The sequence below is a fragment of the Podarcis melisellensis genome (assembly GCF_964234715.1).
Source record: "Podarcis melisellensis genome assembly, chromosome: 2".
Taxonomy (NCBI): Eukaryota; Metazoa; Chordata; class Lepidosauria; order Squamata; family Lacertidae; genus Podarcis; species Podarcis melisellensis.
In genome coordinates this window covers 62598029-62618834 of record NC_138529.1, presented here as the reverse complement: position 1 = coordinate 62618834, position 20806 = coordinate 62598029, and the positions used below count along the sequence as shown (strand labels likewise).

Below are 20806 nucleotides of genomic sequence, written 5' to 3'. Positions count from 1 at the left end.
TTTATCTGATGCTATTCTCTACAAACGGCTCCTTCCTGGCTAAGGGTCATGGAACATTATGTGCCAAACGCAGGCTGGCTTGACACAAGTTGCCCACTCAGCTTGCCTACCTGGAGATCTAATTAGTTCCTGGGTACTAATTAATGACTGCAAAGTGGATTCTAGATGCAATACAAATAAATCATCAGAATGAATCTCTCAGTGAGTGAAATGAGGGTGGGGGGCAGAATGCATCTCTGGCTTCCTTCTATTTTTTATTTTTATTTTTCTGTAAATAAGAAGAGCACAAAATAAAGCCGACAGAAACCCCAGCTCTTCTCCGCTCGCCTGGCTCACCGTCTGGAGACCAAACTGTGCTGCCTCCTCTTGGAGCAGTCTGATTCATGAGAGCTGATCGTCTTTGGTTGCCTCATCGCTGTGACATCGCGAGGCTGCTGTGGTCCCTGCGCACATGGCTTCATTGTCTCGCCGCCTCACAGTGCCATGTAATATGACTGAGGCATGTGATTTCCAAGCACATATAGCATCAGGCTTGACCTTGAAAAGACGTAGAGGCTAAATGCTTCTGAATGCCGCTGACTGAAAGGATGAAGAGAGAATGAACAAATCAACGGGAAATTAAGCAGGCATTTAATGCAGGGTGCTCTCTTTGGCCTGCATTACATTCCCCAAAGGAGAGGCATTAAAAACGTGTGTGAGGGGGAAAGTCTCCCATTAAGTACTGTACTGTGGCATAATTCTCTCTCTCTCTCACACACACACACACACACACACACACAGACAGAGAGAGAGACGCAGACACACACAAATAGAGCAGTTAAATAAATAAATGTACAATCCTACAGATGAGTGGGTGTGAAACTTTTTCCATCCCAATGGCCACATTCACTTCTAGGCAACTTCCCAAGTGCCACATGCCAGAGGCAAAAATGAGACCAAACAAGACATTTAAATTTTACCTTTGTACACTAGACTAGTTGCTACACACACTCACAACCCCCTCTCTACACTCCATCCAAACAAAAGGCAATATCAGGCTTCATGAAAACAGGGCAGCCAGACCAAAATTTCTGGAAAGTGAAGCAGGGTCATTGAGGGGTGTGGCCTGGAGAGAGTTCTAAGGGCCAGACAGAGAGCACTGGAGGGCCACTCTTGGCCCCAGGTCTGAGGTTTCCCACCCCTGCTATGGATGTCTAGTGTAAACATCTCTACTCAGAAGCAAGTTTTGCTAAGTTCAATGGAGCTTCCTCTCAGGTAAGTGAGTATAGGAATGCAGCCTTGCATAGCCAGGATTCCTTGCATTAAATGATGGAAGTTAGGCCATAATCCTCTCCTAATTGCTGCTTCTATTTTTAATGCAGGGAAACCCAGCCATTTCCATCACATGCATGCTGTTAAATATTCACCACGCCGAACATGCATTTCACCACTCAAACAGGCTCCTTTTCTACCTGGTTTAATCAGCAAAGTGTGAATCTGCTCTAATACTGCTGCATGTGGGTTACGGCTGTGAAATGCTTGACATTTTTTGACAACGAAATCATGACAACTGATTCCTGAAATGGGATTCTAGACAGCTGTAAAAATGGGAAGCCGGATATGGAAGGCTAGATCTTTTTAAACAACAGCTCTAAATCCACTGTCTCTTAAACAACAGCTCTAAATCCACTGGTCTTACACGGGATCTAGGCCACACTCTTATACCACTTAAACAGCCATGGAAATTCCTGGGAACTGTAGTTTGTTGAGGATGCTGACCCTTAAAAGCTATACTTCCCAGTATCCTTAACAAACTACAGTTCCCAGGAATCTCCACAGCTGTTTAAGTGGCATAAGAGCACTTTAAATGAATGGTGTGGATGTGACCATAGTCGTTTCAGAGAGAAGCCACACAGCCTGATACCAAAAGACCCTGCACAGTACAATTTCATCTGTCCATTTGGGAAACACAAGACAACCATTTACCAGATGATACCTTACTACGCTGTGCAATCATACAGCCACTTTAGAAGACGGCAGTTTCTAGCATCCACTGGCACCCTCGTTGATGTTATAATTACTCAGAGCAGCACTGTAATAGCCTGGTGGAGGACCAGCTCAGCTTTTCCCTTTCACCATGCAGTCTGAAGTATGCCCTACCCACAATGGTGGATATTCTTCAATGTGACAAGCTGATCCTCATAGAAAACAAGATCCCAAATATTTCACATGGATGACAGATTGCATGAGAACCAGTGTGGTATAGTGGTTAGAGTGTTGGACTAAGACTTGGGAGACTAGGGTTCAAATCCTCAGTCTGCCATAAAGGTACTGACATTTAAAGCCCTAAATGGCCTCAGCGCAGTATACCTGAAGGAGTGTCTCTACCCCCCACCATCCAGCCCAGACACTGAGGTCTAGCTCCGAGGGCCTTCTGGCAGTTCCCTCACTGTGAGAAGTGAGGTTACTGGGAACCAGGCAGAGGGCCTCCTCGGTAGTGGCCCCTGCCCGGTAGAACTCCCTCCCATCCGATGTCAAGGAAATAAACAACTATCTGACTTTTAGAAGACATCTGAAGGCAGCCCTGTTTAGGGAAGTTTTTAATGTTTGATGTTTTAGCGTGTTTTTAATATGCTGTTGGGAGCCGCCCAGAATAGTGTTATTATTTATAAATTATTTATAATACTTTATAAATAATCATCAGCATAATCACCATCATCATGGAGTGGCATTGAACCAGTCACTGCCTCCCAACCTAACCTACCTCACTAGGTTGTTGTGAGGGTAACATGGGGAAGAGGAAGCCTATGTATCACCACCTTAAGCTCCTTGGAAGAAAGGCGGGATATAAATAAAATAAAGAAATAATAAATAAAAATCCTCTTGATCTGTGGAACACTAAAAGCATATTTGTGCCACACGTTTCTAGGAAGGATTACTATTATTATTTTAGTGAGTTTTTGCAACTTGATATTTATTCAGAAAATTTTAAAAATGTGACTAGATCATCACAAGTGAGGTATGGTTGAATAGCATACTCTCTTTGACCCACTGAAATAGCATCCTACACTGTCTATGAATTGTGATAGCCCTACTAGGCATCTCCTTGATCATTTCCAGATGTTTAATCAGTTTACCAAGGCCAACTCCTGATTGGTTGGTTTGACCTCATCCAGGCTACTTGTGGCTGCTGGTCCGCATTCTCTGTCACTCATGTGGACCATTAAAAATGCCCTAGGCATATTAGCCATCCAGTTAAAAGGATGTTCCATTCTGAACATTCATGGACAAGGCTGTATACTACAGACAATATTACTGCACTTGTGTGCCTTGGGAAGGTTCATTGTTTCTGTGAAAAGCAACTAGCACAGACTTCAGCCCTGCCAAAAATGATATATGCATCATGAAATCTCAACATGAACTCCCTGAAACCTGGACAATATATACTGAAACTTTCCAAACAGCTCCAAAACTACAGTATCTCATATTATTTCTATGGATGATTTATAGTTTGGCTGTGAGAGTAGCTAGAAAATGACGGGGGTTGGGGTTGTGTTTGTAGAGAATTCTTTGGGACAACCAAAGGAATTAAGTGACCCTGCAGCTTTTGCTCTCATTCCATTCCTCCCAAATAACCCTGCTCTGTGTTATTGTGCAAAGAGAGACATGTTATGCAAATTGATGATGATGATGACTTGAATAGTAATTACTACATTTAGAATGCTGCAAAAACATTCTTTTGCTGGGCTGTCCTAGCCCACACATTGCTTGCAAACCAAGCAACGTTACAAAAATTAATAATAAAACAATAAATGGGGGTGGGGAAAGCAGACAAGGCCAATCGGGCCACAAACATTTTGCTTCCTGAGATGAAGGTCAAGATGGTGCCCATATTCTATGTACAGGAGCCAACTTCACATCTAGTTTAGGCCTCACCTGCTCTATTCACTTAAACCATCATGATAAACAGTCATGGCTTCTCCTAAAGAAACTTGAGAATTGCAGTTTTGTTAAGGACGCTAAAGTGGTAACCGCTATTCCCTTCGAAGAGCTATAATTCCTAGAATGGTTTAAGAATCAGTCCCTCTTCCTAGGGGAAAAATCTGGGAATTGTATCTCTTTGAGGTGCCTAGAGGTCTCCCAAAAACTCTCATCATTCTTAGCAAACTACAGTTCCCATGATACTTTGGGGAAAACCATAATGGTTAAGGGAGCACCACAGTGCTTTAAATGTACAGTGCAGGTGTGTCCTGAATCTTATTTGAATCACCTCAAGGCAGCAAGCTACTTTAGGAGGTGCAGGGCAAACTGCACCTTCTAATCTTGGAGGACAGAGCTCTGTCATCCAATGCTGTTTCTACCTCCCCAGCATCTGCTGCCTGAGGCAGCTGCCTCACTCAGGCTAGTGGGTAGTTTGGACCAGAGGCAGGGACAATAAACATGGCTCCCCTCTCCATCAACCAAAGAGGCAGGCACGCCTTTTCGGTCCCTATGGGGACAAGCCATTTTACAGAGTTGAAATAGCCAATTCAGACAGAAACTAACTGAAATCTTCAAGGTAGGTAAGGTCTCTGACAGTGAGGAATAGGTTCAGCAACCCGTTCCACTCTTAATCAGTGTAATGAAGCAACTCTTCAGGAATTATGTGTTTCTAAACCTGTTTTGGCTCTCATTGACTCAGTCCACAGCAAACCTTCATAAAAAAGGTTTATACAGATGGGTGAAGCTGCATTTCCCGTTTCTCACGAGGGAAGAAAACAATAACTTGTGATTTATGCCAGTGTTGTGGTGTGTCAGTTCTGTTCTTTCCCAAACTGCATAATTAAAAAACAGTGTTTTCAGTCTTGAAGAATACTTACAATAAACAGTTTTGGTGGATACTAAATGACTCAGCTCCAGAGCTTAATCAACTGCAGAAGATGTGTATTGCTGCATATGCTTGAATGCTGCAAACATTATCTTTTATACGCTCAGTTTTAACTGAGAAGAAATAAAATCAAAATAAGAACAAGTTAATGTCCTTCTTGGCTCGGCTAGAAGAAATTAAGGCAAGAGAGGGGAGATTGGTTTTAATGCAGCAGCAACAGTTGCAGAGCTTGCATCTATTATAGATTTTGGAAAGTTGTATTTTCACTATGCACTTGGGTGCCATTTTTAGTCAATATGGTGGATTGAACCTTCCAAAACTGCATTGATTTTGTTAACCAAATACTGCATGACGGTTCCTAAGATCAAGGAACAGGTTTATATCTGTGTTTGGCTGTAATTGGATGCTATTTTGAATTGAGGTGGCAGACTGAAGCTTTCAAAACTGCACTAGTTTTAAGCTGGCATCAATGGTTAATATTGGTCCAGCTTTGAAAGGTTCAGTCGACTACCTCAATTCAGAATTTTGAAAACTGCACTGATTTTTTCCCCCTTCGAATTCCTGAACAAGGCCAAGTATGAGGCTAGTATTATCAAATAAAACATTTAATGCTAGTGAGTTTCCCATCAACTGTGTGTGGAAAAGAGGCCATATATCTCTTCTCCTTTGGTTGTATCAACCTAAGTAGACTCATTGAGATTGAGGGGAAAAATTAATTCCAGATAGGTCTACCTTGAGTGAAACCTAGTTACATAACAGCCCTTCAATCCCCAGTTTCTCTCTGAGATCTTCTGCCCCTACTTCTCCAAATGCTGCAGTCTCATGCAGTCATGTTTCCAAGGAACCTACCACCTGCTGTTCACTGTTTTCTTTATCCTTAACTCTTGGTTGCTAGGCATGGAAATAAGTCTGAGATGAAAATCAGAATTGGCGTAGCAGTCACAGCTATCACAAAGTCACTGAGGGTTCACTAAAGCAGAAGAAAGCCATTATAATTCCCCTGTGCAGGTTCACTGGGAAACATCAAAATGCAATATAGGAGACAGGCAATAGGACTGTGGTGCAAACATGGACCACATCTGCACTATTATACCACTTTACACAGTCATGGCTTCTACCAAAGAATCCTGGGAACTGTAGTTTGTAAAGAGTGCTGAGGGTGAACAGCAAAGAACCTGCACAAGCAACACCGACACCAAACCCTACATATATTAAGTAAAATAGAAACATTGTCACCCACCCCCTCCCCATCTTTTCCCCACCCCACCTCTTTCCCCCTTTTCTTCCTAATGTCTCAAGAAATGAAACTGATTTGTAAAAATGTTCCATGGGGGGGGCGGAATACAAGAGAGAGACATTGCACACACTTTTGTAAATCAAGAAAATCTTTAATAAAAATACATTTTTAAAAAAAAGAGTGCTGGGAGTTGTGAGACCCCTAGTCTCCTCACAGAAGTACTATTTGCAAAGGAATCGGTTGTTAAACAACTTGGGAATTGTAGCGGGGGGAAGTGGTTTCCTAACAAATTTCAGGACCCTTAACAAACTGAAGCTCCCACGATTCTTTGGGGGAAGTTATGACTGCTTAAAGTGGCATGATACTGCTTTAAACCCATGGCATGGTTGTAATGTACAAGGTCTTTGATACTAGAGTGGGATGCGGCAGAACAGTATCAGCCCCCAGAATTCAACTTATTACATGCAATGCCATCATTTGCCAGCTCCCATTCATAGTTCTAAGTTTCCTGGAATGAATGAAGCGGGATTCATCTCCAGCTACTTCCAAACAAAAACGAAATAGAATCTAGTGTTCTTTGTCATTGAATAGAAATTTATGTTCTGAAAAAAGCTTCTGCGCAAGCATGAATGAATGATGAAGTATAACAGTTTTATGACCTCATCTACCTGATGCACAAGAAATGATTGAAAATGAATGTGGTGCATTTGGGAAGTTCATTAGCAGCCCTATGGAAAATTTACAACCAGAAAATCAGAGTGCAAATGTAGCTTAATCAAGCCCAGGTACTCTGAAAAGTTAAATTGAATGAAATGGTCACAGTTGTAAAACGTTTTATTTTTTTACTATGTTGCCACGTAAGCAAGAGAAGAGTTTCAACCTCTCTAAAAACTCTAAACATTTAAGTTCCTGGGGAAAACTCTATTCTCCTGTAACTTATCTGTATGTATGCATGCACATTTAGTAGTAGTAGTAGTAGCAGCAGCAGCAGCAGCCGTAATTTATACCCTGCCCATCTGGCTGGGTTTCCCCAGCCCAACAGAAAATTAATTTAAAAAGCGATAAAACATCAAACATTAAAAACTTCCCTAAACATTGTAATTGGAAATCCCTTTAAATAGGTTTAAAAAGAGGCAAAGTGCTCCCTGCTCCTTTCCTATTTTTTCTCAGGTCAATGGTCTCAAATCAGAGAAAGTTTGTCACTTAGGTTTCATGGTATGATCTGAAGGCACATAAGCCAGCTATTTAGTTGAAGACGAGCAGGCCTGGCTCTGGTCAGTGTCTGGTGGGAGACCACCATGTCGACCACCTTGAGTTCCATGATGGAAAAAGCTGTGAGATATGTAATGAATAAATTCAGTGATGAGTAACTATGCCATGACATCATTCTAGTAAATCCTCTCTAAATGAGGATAGGTTTGCATTCCTTTTTAAAATTTCTCACCACCATTTCCCTCCTGATAAGCTTTTCACATCCTAATCTACAACTTTGCTTTCCAATTCTTTATGTCTCTTCCCCTTGCATGGAATAAAAGATGTAAATCCTTCACTTTGGCGCTTATCTCGCCTTTTTGAAATATTGCACACCCAGAAAAAGTAAAGTAAACACTGGGTAGTAAATTTCGATTGGAATCAGAGAATGAAATGTACGATAATAATACAGGAAACCAATTTCATCAAGATTTCTCCAGGGAAATAGGGAACTAACAATGTCTATAGATCAGTATAGCCAATATAGTGGCCTCCAAACAAAAACCTGTTGCCTTGCTTCTGTCCTCCTTCTTTCACATTACTTTCCCTTGCTATTCACAAAGTTCAAAGCCTTCGCTTGCCATTGATTGCCTTGCCTGCCTCTAACATCCCAAACTTCCTGCCTGCAGTCACACTCAGTGGCCATTTGTGTACATGTGACTACCAACACATATGCTCAGAGCTCCAACGCAACCAAGAGCACCCAGATTTCCACAAAGGAAGTTGGACTGTGTTGGACTGTGAAGCCTGACATGATCTGCTCACTGAAAATCCCAAGATCACACTTACCCACACATATACCTCAAGGTTTCTTTTTTGCATTTAGAATACAAAAGACCTGACTATTCCTTGCCCACTCAACCATGTTCTTGGCACTGGAGGGGGAAGAGGGGGGGAGTGCACCGCCCCTGGCAACGCGATCCCAGTGGGGTGTTATGGCAGCTGGGCCCCCCTCCTATGCCATGCCCCCGGGGTGCACACCAGCCCTGCCCCGCCTGCTCTCCGCCCCCCCGGTGCTGGAGCATGAAGCTCTGCCACCTGTTCTTGGATTTCTCTATATCTACTAGAGTTGGATCATTACACAAATTAATGAGGGCTGGACTAATTCATGGATGATGTCCCCATTAATGGCTAGGTAGCCCATTAATGGCTAGGATCAGAAGTAGTGTATTTCTGATTACCAGAAATCTTCTTCTTCTTCAAATTACATCTGTGTCTACTGAAGTCAATGAAATATACATACATATATATATATTCATAGAAAGACTCAGGTAGGCTGTTGTGTTGGTCTGACACAGTCAAAATATATTTTTAAAAATTAAAAATTGTCCAGTAGCACCTTAGAGTTCAACTAAGTTTGTTCTTGGTATAAGTTTTCGTGTGTATCTGAAGAAGTGTGCATGCACACGAAAGCTTATAGCAAGAGCAAACTTAGTTGGTCTCTGAAAATTTCTCTGAATTCTTGAATAGTTATCAAATATTTTCTGGCTATTTGATAAGCATATTTAACATGGTGACAATTTATTTCCATATTTCATTTCTGATGCCATTTCTTAATTGACATGCAATGGTATGTTATATCTTATAATTGTCATGTGATAGTATTAGTATTTGATGGTTGCTAATAACTGTTATGCAAAGGTGTATGTTACTGGACAACAGATAACAGTTCAAATGCAAATGAGGCTTAATGTAAGCCTAGATTTGATAGATAATTTTCAACTGGACCTAACATTTGACAAGATTATACTTATGAGGTTTCATCTGTCTGTCAGACTAGAAGCAAAAACAGTTGAGATGTGCCAACAAATCTAACACACTTGAAATTAGAGGTAAGCCTTTTCACATTCAAATTTTCACATTCAGAATTTAAATTGTGGGGTATTTTAGAACCAGAAATATTAGCAAATATTTGCAGATGTTCCTTTCATCTCTAGAGCTGCTGCTATTAAGCCGGCATACAGAATATTAAACAAATCTGGCCTTTTCCCAGTGAACTTATGAAAAATACATTGCTGGGAGTTGCAGGAGGAGGAGGATAGTAAAGCAGTGCAGTAATTTGAAAATAAATAGCTTTGAAAAGAAACACACCAAAACAATTCTCAAACTGTCTCCCTGCTATGTTTATTCAGCACAGGTGCTGAATAGCTTCTACACAAGATTTCACAAGGCATTGAAAGAGAAGAAAAGAGCAGGCTCCTTGTGGATTTGGGCAGTGGGTATTCACCAAAAGAATAGTCAAGCAGTTGAAAATGTTGGGTGGGGGCATATTGTAAAAGAAGAGTGCTCTGTGATCCTAATGGTTAAAATCTGTAACCACACCAAGCTCCTGATTTTTGAAAAGTGTTTCCATACAAACCAGAGAAATCAAAGAAAACTTGAAAGGGAAAAAGAAAAGCCGTCTTAACAGAGACAATAACTAGCGAGCCCTCCCTGGTTGCAAATAGACCCTTGCATGTTTCTAGCAAAATTCTTCCTGTATACATGGGACTGATTGGCTGCGGTTGGAACGGATGTTAATTTTCATCTAGAAGAAGGTATTAACCCAGCAGATTCTTCCTTTGCTATACACCAGTGGTTATAAGATGGAGAAGCCTTCTCTTTTCTTCAAAGGCCCTTCTACGCTGCAGGCAGTTCAGTAGGATAAAGAGAGGAAGGCTCTCTGCAGTAGTAACTCCCTTCCAACATCAGTTTGATGCTGACTGTTGGCCCCAATACATTTTTGTTTTTCTGGGCTAGATTTCTTGGGGATTCTGATTCAAGTCCCAGGACCTTCCTTCTTGGTCTCTCTCTTAGGTGATGGAAAAACTTCTTTGCTCTCATGTGGGTACCATACTCCAAGACTCACCTTTGGAAAATGGAATGCTAGCTTCTGAATACACACCTATATGCATTTCTACATAAAGACTTCTACATAAAGACTACATAAAGACTTCTAGCCAGGAAGCAAGAAGCATTCCAGCCAGGTAGAAGAACTAGGGAAGAGGTGTGGAACAGGGCCAGTATGGCTTGGGACCCAGATAGAGAGGTTCCTGGACCTGAGGTTCCCTACCCCTGCTTTCAATGACAAACATATATTTTGGTGTTATGTGAGAATTTAAGGCACTCCAAATTCCTAGGAAGCAGATAGAAAGGCAATTAGAGTTGGTGACTAGCATTTAAAGGGGAAAAAATTACTTTTGCACAGTGAAATTGCAGTGAAAGGCAATGTGGGTTGATTGTTTTTGTAGTTTTTGTGATTTTAACTCTTAAGGGGTGAAAGCCTGACGGTCTAGGTCTTACTGATGAAGAAACTGTGTTTGACCCCATGCCGGGGGGGGGGGGAATCTAACAAACTTGTCATTCCAAGATGCTATGTAGTTTGAAATCAGAATAGTTGAATGATAGAAATTGGCTTTGCATTAAAGTCAAGGGTGAATGTGTGACCCTCAATGTGAAGAAGATGCAGGCACCCTGCGAGACGCTTGGATGGTCTTCCATTTTTCAATATACTTCAGGAGCCTCTCACAGCTTTTTGCAGTAGAGAAATGTAAGCAAATGAATTGTGACAAGGTTCTGGAAGTCAAAAATATGTAATAAATAATGCACACACTTTTCAAATGACTGCCTTATTAACTCTTTCCTTTTCTGTTTGTTCCCGTTAAAGGGCTCAAACAATGTCCCTTTTGCTGATTTTTCTATTAAATACCGAGTCTGTTCAACATGTAAGCGTTAAACAGTTGAACTGTTCCTAGGTTCTGATATGGAGAGAAAGAGAGTCCATGATCATTAGGATATTGTCTGCCATAGGTGAAGATCACCTGTTTGTCTCTTTGCATGCTGGACACCACAGAGATCATCGTTACCATGTCAATGGAGTAGTGCTGGCCAAATTTGGGTCTCCAGCTGTTTTTGGACTACAACTCACATTATCCCTAGCTAACAGGACCAGTGGTCAGGGATGATGGGAACTGTAGTCCTAAAACAGCTGGAGACCCAAGTTTGGTCAACACTGCAATAGAGAACCCTCCTGAGAACCGTGTGTGTGTGTTCCACCTGTCTACTACCTGCTGTATATTTTGTGTGAACTGGGGTTAGTCCACATACTTGGAGATCCTACTGATAAAGAGCCAGGGCAGTACTAAGGGAAAAAAGCAGAATGGCAAAAGCCATGATGATATGGAACAATGGAGGTAATCCGTGTTTGTTTTGATTCGGAAACTGCTATTTGTGAAAGTCAAAAGAGAAGAACACACAGGAAATAATCTGTAGCCTTGAAAATGAAAAAATCCCACACCCCCATGCACCCAAGTTCATGAAATATTTTCATAATGTTTGTGTGTGGCAGCATTAGTGCTTAGGCACAGTTCGGCTGTTTAGCACACAACTATCTTATGAAACATTTTATGACGTATATCAGCATATTTTGATCTATTTCCTCCCTTCTCCCCCCATACACTTGTTTTGGTACAGTATTGTAATGGTGACACAGACCATCTCCCTGCAGGAGGCATCTAGCTGCTGCTGTATAGAGTGGTGAATGTAGCTTGTAATTTGCATTTTAGCCTTAACGAGTTGCTGTAGTGCTGAACATGTACAGCAGATTGACTATGATGTGGACTGCAAGGCTATGCTTACTGAATATGTATATGATTATTAAGGCTGTGTTCCGACAGCAACACTCCAACAGCTTACAGCAGAGCGTGCCTTAACACTGCCTGAGATTTTCAGTTCTTCCAAAATGTAACTTGCACATCAGTATAAGCACTCTCCTCCTTTTTGACAGGGTGCCCTTGTAAATGGTAATTTCCCGGGTGGAGGATGGGAAAGGCACTCACAGCTCATCTTGGGCAGAATGCCCTATGGGAAGCGATTTTCATGGAATATCAATGTATCCCTATAGCTACATACACAGGGCTAGCTCCGGACGTGTAAGCTGGGAGTAACACCGCTGAGATCAATGCTTTTCATGTTGGCGGAAGGATGATCAGAATCAGGAGGGACTCGAGCCGACAGATGTAAATAGAAAGTGTTTGCACTAAGCAACAAGGTGACAGAGACAGGGAAGGCACTGTTGTATAACCAGTGTCACCATCTTTTACCCAGAATGCACACTATGTTTTAAGGCCAGGATAAATAACTGAAGCAACACAAATCAAATAAAGCACAAGCGTTCCTTAGAAGGCGCATAGCCATAACAATATCTTGTGAATCTGTTGCATCATCTATCTGCAGCGCATGAACAGATGACAGCTTGCTTCCATCTCAGTTCTGAAAGTGCAGGGTGCATCACCAGAAATGGGAGATAACTTTTCTTTCACGGCACTCTCTCCCACACCACCACAGATCGTTCTGTGAATATTACGTCACCTCTCAGTTGCCCTCCATCTGGGTAAGCAAAAGATCAGTGTGGGAACCTATAGATGCTCTTCAGAGAAGCATCTGATTTCTGACATATTTATCTGGCTAGAGATATGGACGTTCACATAAATGAATTCAAATTAAACTCATACTGATGTAATCAAATAGAAGATTTCTATGAGTTTGTATAGGGAGATACACATATCCAATTTTCTACTGGAGTTACATCAGTACTGTTCTTGATATCTCTCAGGACATATACCGCATTTCATGAAGCTGTTTCAGATCAACTTTACATGCTGTAGAACCACAAGGAGTACACACTGAGCACCCATTTACATGTTTCCTATAGGGCAACACTGCTGCTTCCATTCAATGCTTGCTCTCAGGATAGTCTAAATAATGCTTCCATCTTCTGCCTATGTTTCAGGTGGAGAATCAAGTGATTATATAACACACTAGCGATGCCCACCCTAGCAGAGTGTATGCTACGATTTCCCATAGTATGTAACATGTGATCCATTTATGTGGAAGAAGGTTGTGAATGTTACATTGATGGGATCAACCATGGAGGAAGTGATAAGGAAACCTTTTAATGACTAATAATTTTAATATTAAATAAAAGCACCTCTTGCTGATAATTAGACAGAAACTAAAAGGGTTCTATGTTTTCCACTACTGAGCTAAGGATCAGGATGCGATCTTGAACCAGATTCAAAAGCTGGCTGAATCTTATATTAATTTACGTACCTTCCTTCATGTATCCATATTGTCTATGCAAGCTAAATATGTGAAGTGACTAGAAAGGATACTAAGCGGGTATGCATAATGAGTGTGTGTTTAATGTGTACCTGCTAATAATATAATGTTTGAAGTGGCTTTCAATGGTTTTAAACTGCACTGTTCCTGTTTTACTTTGCTTGAAGCTTGACTTCCTTGTTAGCTTGTTAAGCCACCTTATATATTAAAAGTCCGGCTCGAAATAAAAGCAAAAGATATGTAGAAGAAAAGGGGATGACAATTTGCTTTTGCAAGATAGAGGCTTGTAGCCAATGTAGTGCTAAGTCAACATCCTATCAGTGCAAGTATTTCTGCTTGTGCAACAGGGCTTGTCCCTCAATCCAAAAAGAAAATGAGGATCCTTTGATGGGTTGGGGACTGACTGCTCCTCTCATTGGACTCCACATCTTCCTTGCTGCCACCACAGCCATGCTCTCAGCTGAGCTGTTCGTCAGCCAGATGCCCCTACTATAGCTAGTGCAGTGGAGGCTAGTGTCCATTGGGACTGGTAAGACAGTAGGTGGAGCCAGAGCCAATGGCAGGTGGACCAGAAATAGGCAGAGCCAACTAATTCTGGTTTTGTCCCCACCCTCCTTCCTGCCTCCTGAGTAAGGAGGCAGGCATGTGGAGGATGGTTGAGCACAGACTGTGCTTGGTGGGGCAGGGCCCCATTTGCCTAATGGAGCAATCTCTACAAAGCTGGAAGTGGGCATAGTACAGCAATGTAAAGAAGAAAAAGCAGCTAAGGGTGCAGGCACAGAAGACAGAAAATGAGTGGCTGCTTAGGGAAAAGGAAGGAGAAAGGGAGACCAGTTTTCTGGATTGAAACTGTAAAAAAAAGAAAGGAAGGGAAACTTTTCCCTGCATTACTCTGGCAGGCCAGATGCTTCCAACGAACAGGAAGAAAAGTAAGAGAGGTGGAACTGAACACAAGACAGGGAAGGAAAAAGGTGTGGACATAGCACTCAACCTACGAAATGTCACTGCACAGATCAAAATCACACCTCTCAGAAATTATAGTGCTAAAAGCCATCCTCGCCTCTGGAGATTGCTTTTATCTTCTCTTCTTTTTTTAAAAAAAAAAATGCTGGATTTTCTATTGTCTTGAAGGGAAAAAACATGGGTGAGATCTAAAAGAGCAATGATATGACAATTGTGTTATGAATATGCTCCATGGTGGAGAATGCATGTTCCAAATGTGGTTATTCCAAACTGAACATCTAGGCTGCATTCAGACAACAGTTTATTCCATTTTATCAATATTTCCTTAACTGATATTTTCCATGTTTTATGTGATCTTCTGCTTAATGTAGAAGCCACTTCTGGAAAACCAGTGGAAATTTAGCACACTCATTTCTGTTTTATTTGCTTCCAGAAAAAAATCTGCTTGCATTCCAGAAAATCACAGGAGTTTTGGGTCAAAATTTTCCAACAGGAAATTTGGGGGTGATATTCTGGCCTAACAGTTCTTCCCACCATTTAAAAGATAGTATGTCATGGCAGCATATCCATCAAAAAGCCAGAGACCCATGATGCAACAGTTTAAATACAGTGTAAAAGGAGTAATAGTACCTGGGCCAGAAGTGCTTGCATTATAATTGGGAAAACTGATGCAATAATCCCCACCTCTGAAAGCATCCTTAGTGTGGAAGCACCCCTCTTGAAAGGTAATGCAAGGCTTGCATCTAGGTAAAGGTAAAGGACCCCTGGATGGTTAAGTCCAGTCAAAGGCGACTATGGGGTTGCAGCATTCATCTTGCTTTTCAGGCTGAGGGAGACAGCGTTTGTCCACAGACAGCCTTCTGGGTCATGTGGCTAGCATGTCTAAACCACTTCTGGCACAGCAGGATACTGTGATGAGTGCTAGAGCGCACAAAAATGCTGTTTACTTTCCAGCTGCAGTGGTACCTATTTATCTACTTGCACTGGTATGCTTTCAAACTGGTAAGTTGGCAGAAGCTGGGACAGAGCAATGGGAGCTCACCCCATCACATGGATTTGAACCGCCGACCTTCCAATCAGCAAACCCGAGAGGCTCAGTTGTTAAGACCACAACGCCACCCACTCCCCTTAAGACTTGTATCTAACTCCCTCACAACTTTGTTCTGCTAACCCAACTAATCAATGCAGTTCTAGAACCCTGCAAGTTAGCACCCATGATTTAAGGTTCTAAATTATGTGGGAAGTCTGCAGCTCCCCACTGCAGACCTTCTGCTTCCAATGTATGGAAGACAGCAGGGAACACATCTTTGCTCTCCCCACACAAGCTTCTAATTGTGTGAGGCTTTCAATACCTTCATAGGGCCCCAGTGTCCTATTTTTGTGCTGCTTCCTGATTTGTATGCCTCTCCTAACTGTCTGCTCTTGCCAGTATTGTTGCTTAGAGGGAACATGAAGTGAAAAGAGGTGAACGCAACATACTATATGGGACAATCTTCTGCAGGAGGGGTGAATATGTGCGTCAGGAACACTCAGTCCTGTTCTGGGTCAAATCAGAGGATTTATGATGGAAAGTATCTGAACATGTTTTTTGTAGGGTCAAGGTAGGAGAGGGAGACAGAGAGATCGAGGGAGTACATATCATATCAGCAACAAAGATGAACAGGGAAAACCTTCAGAGACAAATGAAAAAACCAAAGGTTAATTGTGTTAATATATCTACTTGGAGATATTATATTTCTACAATTGCAGTGAAAGGTGGTCATGCAACTATAGCGCAGAAAATTAGGCAATGGCCAGTCTTGTTTTTGAATGTTGTTGTTTTTGAATGTTGGTCCACAGGGAAGACACCCTCCATGTAGAAAACTAACATGCTAATAAGAAAGCCCCATTACTTGTCTGCTTATTTATTATGTGCAGGGACCTCTGTATGTGGGAAAGCATTAAAAAATATGGCATCTCCAACCTATGTCTGAAGTGGTACAGTCCAGAGTATCCCATGCTATGGTGGAAAGGCCATGGCGCAGTGGTAGAGCATCTGCTTTGCATGCATGAGGTCCCAAATCCACTTCCCACTGAGGGAAAAGCCTGTCTGAAGCTCTGGAGAACTGCCACCAGTCAGTGTGGACAATATTGAGCTAGATAGGCCAATGGTCCGACTCAATAGAAGGCAGCTTTCTATGTCCCTACTTCTCTCATTCTACATTGTGCATAGAACAGGTATTGATGTAAACAGTGTTACCACCCCCACCATAACCCTCCATGTTTGGTTTTAAAAAATATAGTAAGAATTTAATTTAAAAAACAGTATACAGTGGTACCGCGGGTTAAGTACTTAATTCGTTCCGGAGGTCCGTTCTTAACCTGGAGCACCACTTTAGCTAATGGGGCCTCCCGCTGCTGCCACACCACCGCCGCACGATTTCTGTTCTCATCCTGAAGCAAGGTTCTTAACCCAAGGTACTATTTCTGGATTAGCGGAGTCTGTAACCTGAAGCATATGTAACCTGAAGCGTATGTAACCCGAGGTACCACTGTAATAATGATTGCCATGATTTCACAATCAGGGCATGTAAAGGTGAGCTGAATTTTGAAAGTTTCATTTGCAGGTCAGCGTGAAAAAGGGCAGATGAGAATTTTGTACCAAACATCTAAATTGTGCAAAAACTTTGTTTTTTCAGTGATGAAGCGCAATGTATGAAGAGCAATTTTCATACTCTTCAAAAAGCAAGTGGAGAAGAGGCAGCGCTCACTCTCTCTTTTTTGCCAGATGGAACTGGGGTTAATGTATTTGTTCCCTGGAAACGAAGGTCATCCTGCACTGGTTATTCACATTTCCATACAGCTTGCATCACTCCAGGTTATATCTCTGTTAGTATAATTGAAGCTCACAGGAGAAGCACTGACTGATTATCCCACTGCTCTTGAAAAACCCCACTTATGCTTAAGACAGCCATCCCCTGCCACTTAGAGCTTTCCACTTCATTTGTTTCTGTTGAGTCACCTTGTTTTCCAGAGCTTTCTGAATCGCGTTCCCAAGGAGCTGCTGTTACACATTTACCTCTGGCAAGTGGAAGGGTCAAGGCAAGTCGTAAGGGCTGGTCCCTGAGGAGGCAAGCGAGAAACAGAGAAAGGGGAGAATTCATGAAATGTTATGTGTGGTGCAGTGGTTAAGAGCCGTAGACTCGTAATCTGGAGACCCGGGTTCGATTCCCTGCTCTTCCACATGCAGCTGCTGGGTGACCTTGGGCTAGTCACACTTCTCTGAGGTCTCTCAGCCCCACTCACCTCACAGAGTGTTAGTTGTGGGGGAGGAAGGGAAAGGAGAATGTTAGCCGCTTTGAGACTCCTTCGGGTAGTGATAAAGCGGGTTATCAAATCCAAACTCTTCATCAGATGCCAACTTGGGCGGCATCCACATTTAAGAATTAGGGGTGCTGGGAATTGTAGCTCTGGGAGAGCAGTTCCCATGTGCTTAAAATGGTGTCAGTGTGTTCAGAGCTGTTCCCATGCATGGGCAATTCTGATCCTATATTATATTATATCCATTATGTCCTATTACATCCATCTGCATGTCCGACAGTTGTTTCATGCGGATAAATGGAAATTTCACCACCAGCATAGCCCAAGGGGGCCCTCTGGATGTTGTGGACCCCTACTGGCAGAGGAAGTGGGTGCGGGGGGTGTGGTGTGCCCTAGGTGTCATCTCTGAGTGGAGTGACATCACCGCCATGTTCCCCTGGGACGCTCGCCGCTCACCCCATCCCCTGTGGACTCCAACTCCCATCCACCCCAGCCAGCAAGACCATTAAGGATGGTGGGAGTTGCGATTCATAACATCTGAAGTGCAGCAATTTGATTCGCATAGGCAGCTTTAGGGGAGTGCAACCAGTTTGCCTACACTGGGGGCTGAGCCAAGAGGGTGCTGCAGGGGAGACTGCAACAAAGATGAGCAACAGAAGGCAGGAGGTGGTATTCTGGCATCGCAGAGGGCACTGCTGAAGTCCCATGTCCACCACTGCACCGTTCCATAGCCCTAGTCAGGTGTTGTGTTACTTCATGCAATTAATACAGTACAAGGGAGAGTGTTGGTATGCTGGCAAGCCCTATTCCTTCCTTCCTTCATTTCATTTCGTTTTTTTCATTTCACTTTTAATTTCCCAATCCAATCCAAATCTTTATTACAGCCATAGACCAGCATAAGGTAAAAACACCTCCATGCACAAATAAAACATGCTAGATAGGCAATAAGGCAACTGCGGAAGCAGAGTGTACACAGCCTCATTCACTCAATTACAGTAAACCAGCATAAGATAAAAACACATAAAACATGTAAATCAAACCTTCAATTTTAGACCTCTGACATATGCCAATCATAGCAGCACAATATCTCGCAACTGAATATGTTATATCAGGATTTATATCTTGGAGCAATAAGGAGATATAGAATTGCCCTGTGTGTCCTGGAATTATTATTTTTTTATTGGCAGGATAAACCTAGCATGTATATTTATATAATACTGGCAAGGGAGAAAAACGTGTTCAGTTGCTTCTCTGTGCCCAGAGCCACAGGGGCATTTTTAATTTGTATACCGCCTTTCTATATTACTACACAGGGTGGTTTACAAGCTGAAGAAACAACAAAATGGACAGCAAAGATTACAAACCTAATAACAATATGATCCATTACAATGGGGGGGAATTATAAATGGGAAAATTTATAATTTACTTAGGAGACAACTGTAAGCAGATGAAAACATTAGCAGGATTTTAATTCCACTTGTAATGTAACAAATACTATGGACAATATGACTAGATATAAAATATAGACTATGAAATAATATGCAGTTGAAAACATTGAAAATAGGACCCATGTGGGGAGTGGGGGAAAGTCTCAAGATTCAGAGAAATCTCTCTATATGGATATGTATTTGGTTTTGCTATAAATTTATATTTGCAAAATCAAAGAAAAATTATTTCAAAAAATACACAATATGAACCGTTACCCAAAAAAGTCAAAATAAAAACATAACTTTAAAATAAAGCTATATCAAATAAAGCAGTATTTAATAATCCATTAGAATATAATAGTAAACAATAAAATTAGAAGAGCAAATAATTAAACAGTTTAAACTTAACCTTTGCAATAAAGAATCACTAAACTATAATCAATAAAAATAATGGCCAGTCACAATGCATAAAATACCACCAAACATGCAAAACCATGTAAAAGGGTCAGATTGAGAAACAAGGACACACATCTTATAAAATTATTTATAAAAAAAAATATTCCTTCCCCTTCTTTAATAATAAATAATAATAAATTTTATTTATATCCCGCCCTCCCCAGCCGAAGCCGGGCTCAGGGCGGCTAAAACACTAAAACAGGCTGAACCTCTGAAGTTCTGAAGGCTCCAGGAGTACAGGCAGCATCCGGCTTCAGTTCTCCCTCAACCTTATGGAAGACTTGCAAAACATGCACCAAAGGCAAAGGTTATAGATAGGTAGCCATGTTGGTCTGCCATAGTCAAAACAAAAAAAATTCCTTCCAGTAGTACCTTAAAGACCAACTAAGTTAGTTCTTGGTATGAGCTTTCGTGTGCATGCAAACTTCTTCAGATACACCACACACAAAGGCAAAGGGGTTGCCAGCATGCCTTCCTTTTCCCTCAGGCAGTCTTCAGCCCATGGAGATCCACAGCAGCTGCAGAAGACTCATGAAACCTGCTGTTGAGAATTTTGTGAGGGTTCCCCCCCCCTCGCCTACGTGAAATACTAAAGTTGTATTCTCTCTATGAAGTAGACGAAGGCAGACATTTTTGGTTTAGGAAATAAACATATTTATTATTATCAGGAGAATCATTCCCTGAAATCCCTTCTCTTTTGGTATGGTAAACTTGCAGATGTGCTCCCACATGGTAAGAATACAAGCTATTACATCCTGAAAATTATTAGTAAATGCAAAGATAACATTTCAGCTCGGTTGTGTCCTTATGTGAGTTGCCCTCTGAAACAAGGGGTCCAAAACAGTAGAGAAAAGGGTTTAATTATTAATTGTTGGAGGATTAATTGTTGCACATATATGAGTTTATTTACAGAAACTAATTTGTGTGTGTGTTCCTTTTTTTTTTTTTTTTGAGATTTTTCCAGAAGAAGAAAATCCATTGCTGGACTGGGTCCTTCTCTAGGACAAGATGCTCCTGCAATCTAACTAGGACTTCTAACTAAAACTGGTGGTTTTTAAAGAGAAAAAAATTCTATGTGACACATGTCTCAAGATCTGCTAGGCCCTATGTTTGATACCCTTGGTTGATGTTGTGTTCCCACCTGTACCTTCCCTGCCTCATTATCAGATATTGCACAGGCACTGCAGTTTCTGAGCGCACTATATCACGTCAGTTGTATAGACATCT

The 20806-nt window shown here is 41.7% G+C and overlaps 1 long non-coding RNA gene across 2 annotated transcripts in view; it reads right to left on the bottom strand.

Annotated features, from left to right (window-relative positions):
* Nucleotides 1-316: 316 nt before the first annotated feature.
* The window catches only part of LOC309364253, a 115480-nt gene continuing 94990 nt past the window's right edge, over nucleotides 317-20806 (bottom strand). Inside the window, exons 3-4 of one of the 2 annotated variants that reach the window (XR_014165784.1) lie at nucleotides 17398-17498; nucleotides 317-579 (exon numbers count right to left, since the gene is read on the bottom strand). This is a non-coding gene — a long non-coding RNA (uncharacterized lncRNA). The remainder of the gene's footprint in view (nucleotides 580-17397; nucleotides 17499-20806) is intronic. The other variant, XR_014165785.1, reaches the window with a different exon arrangement.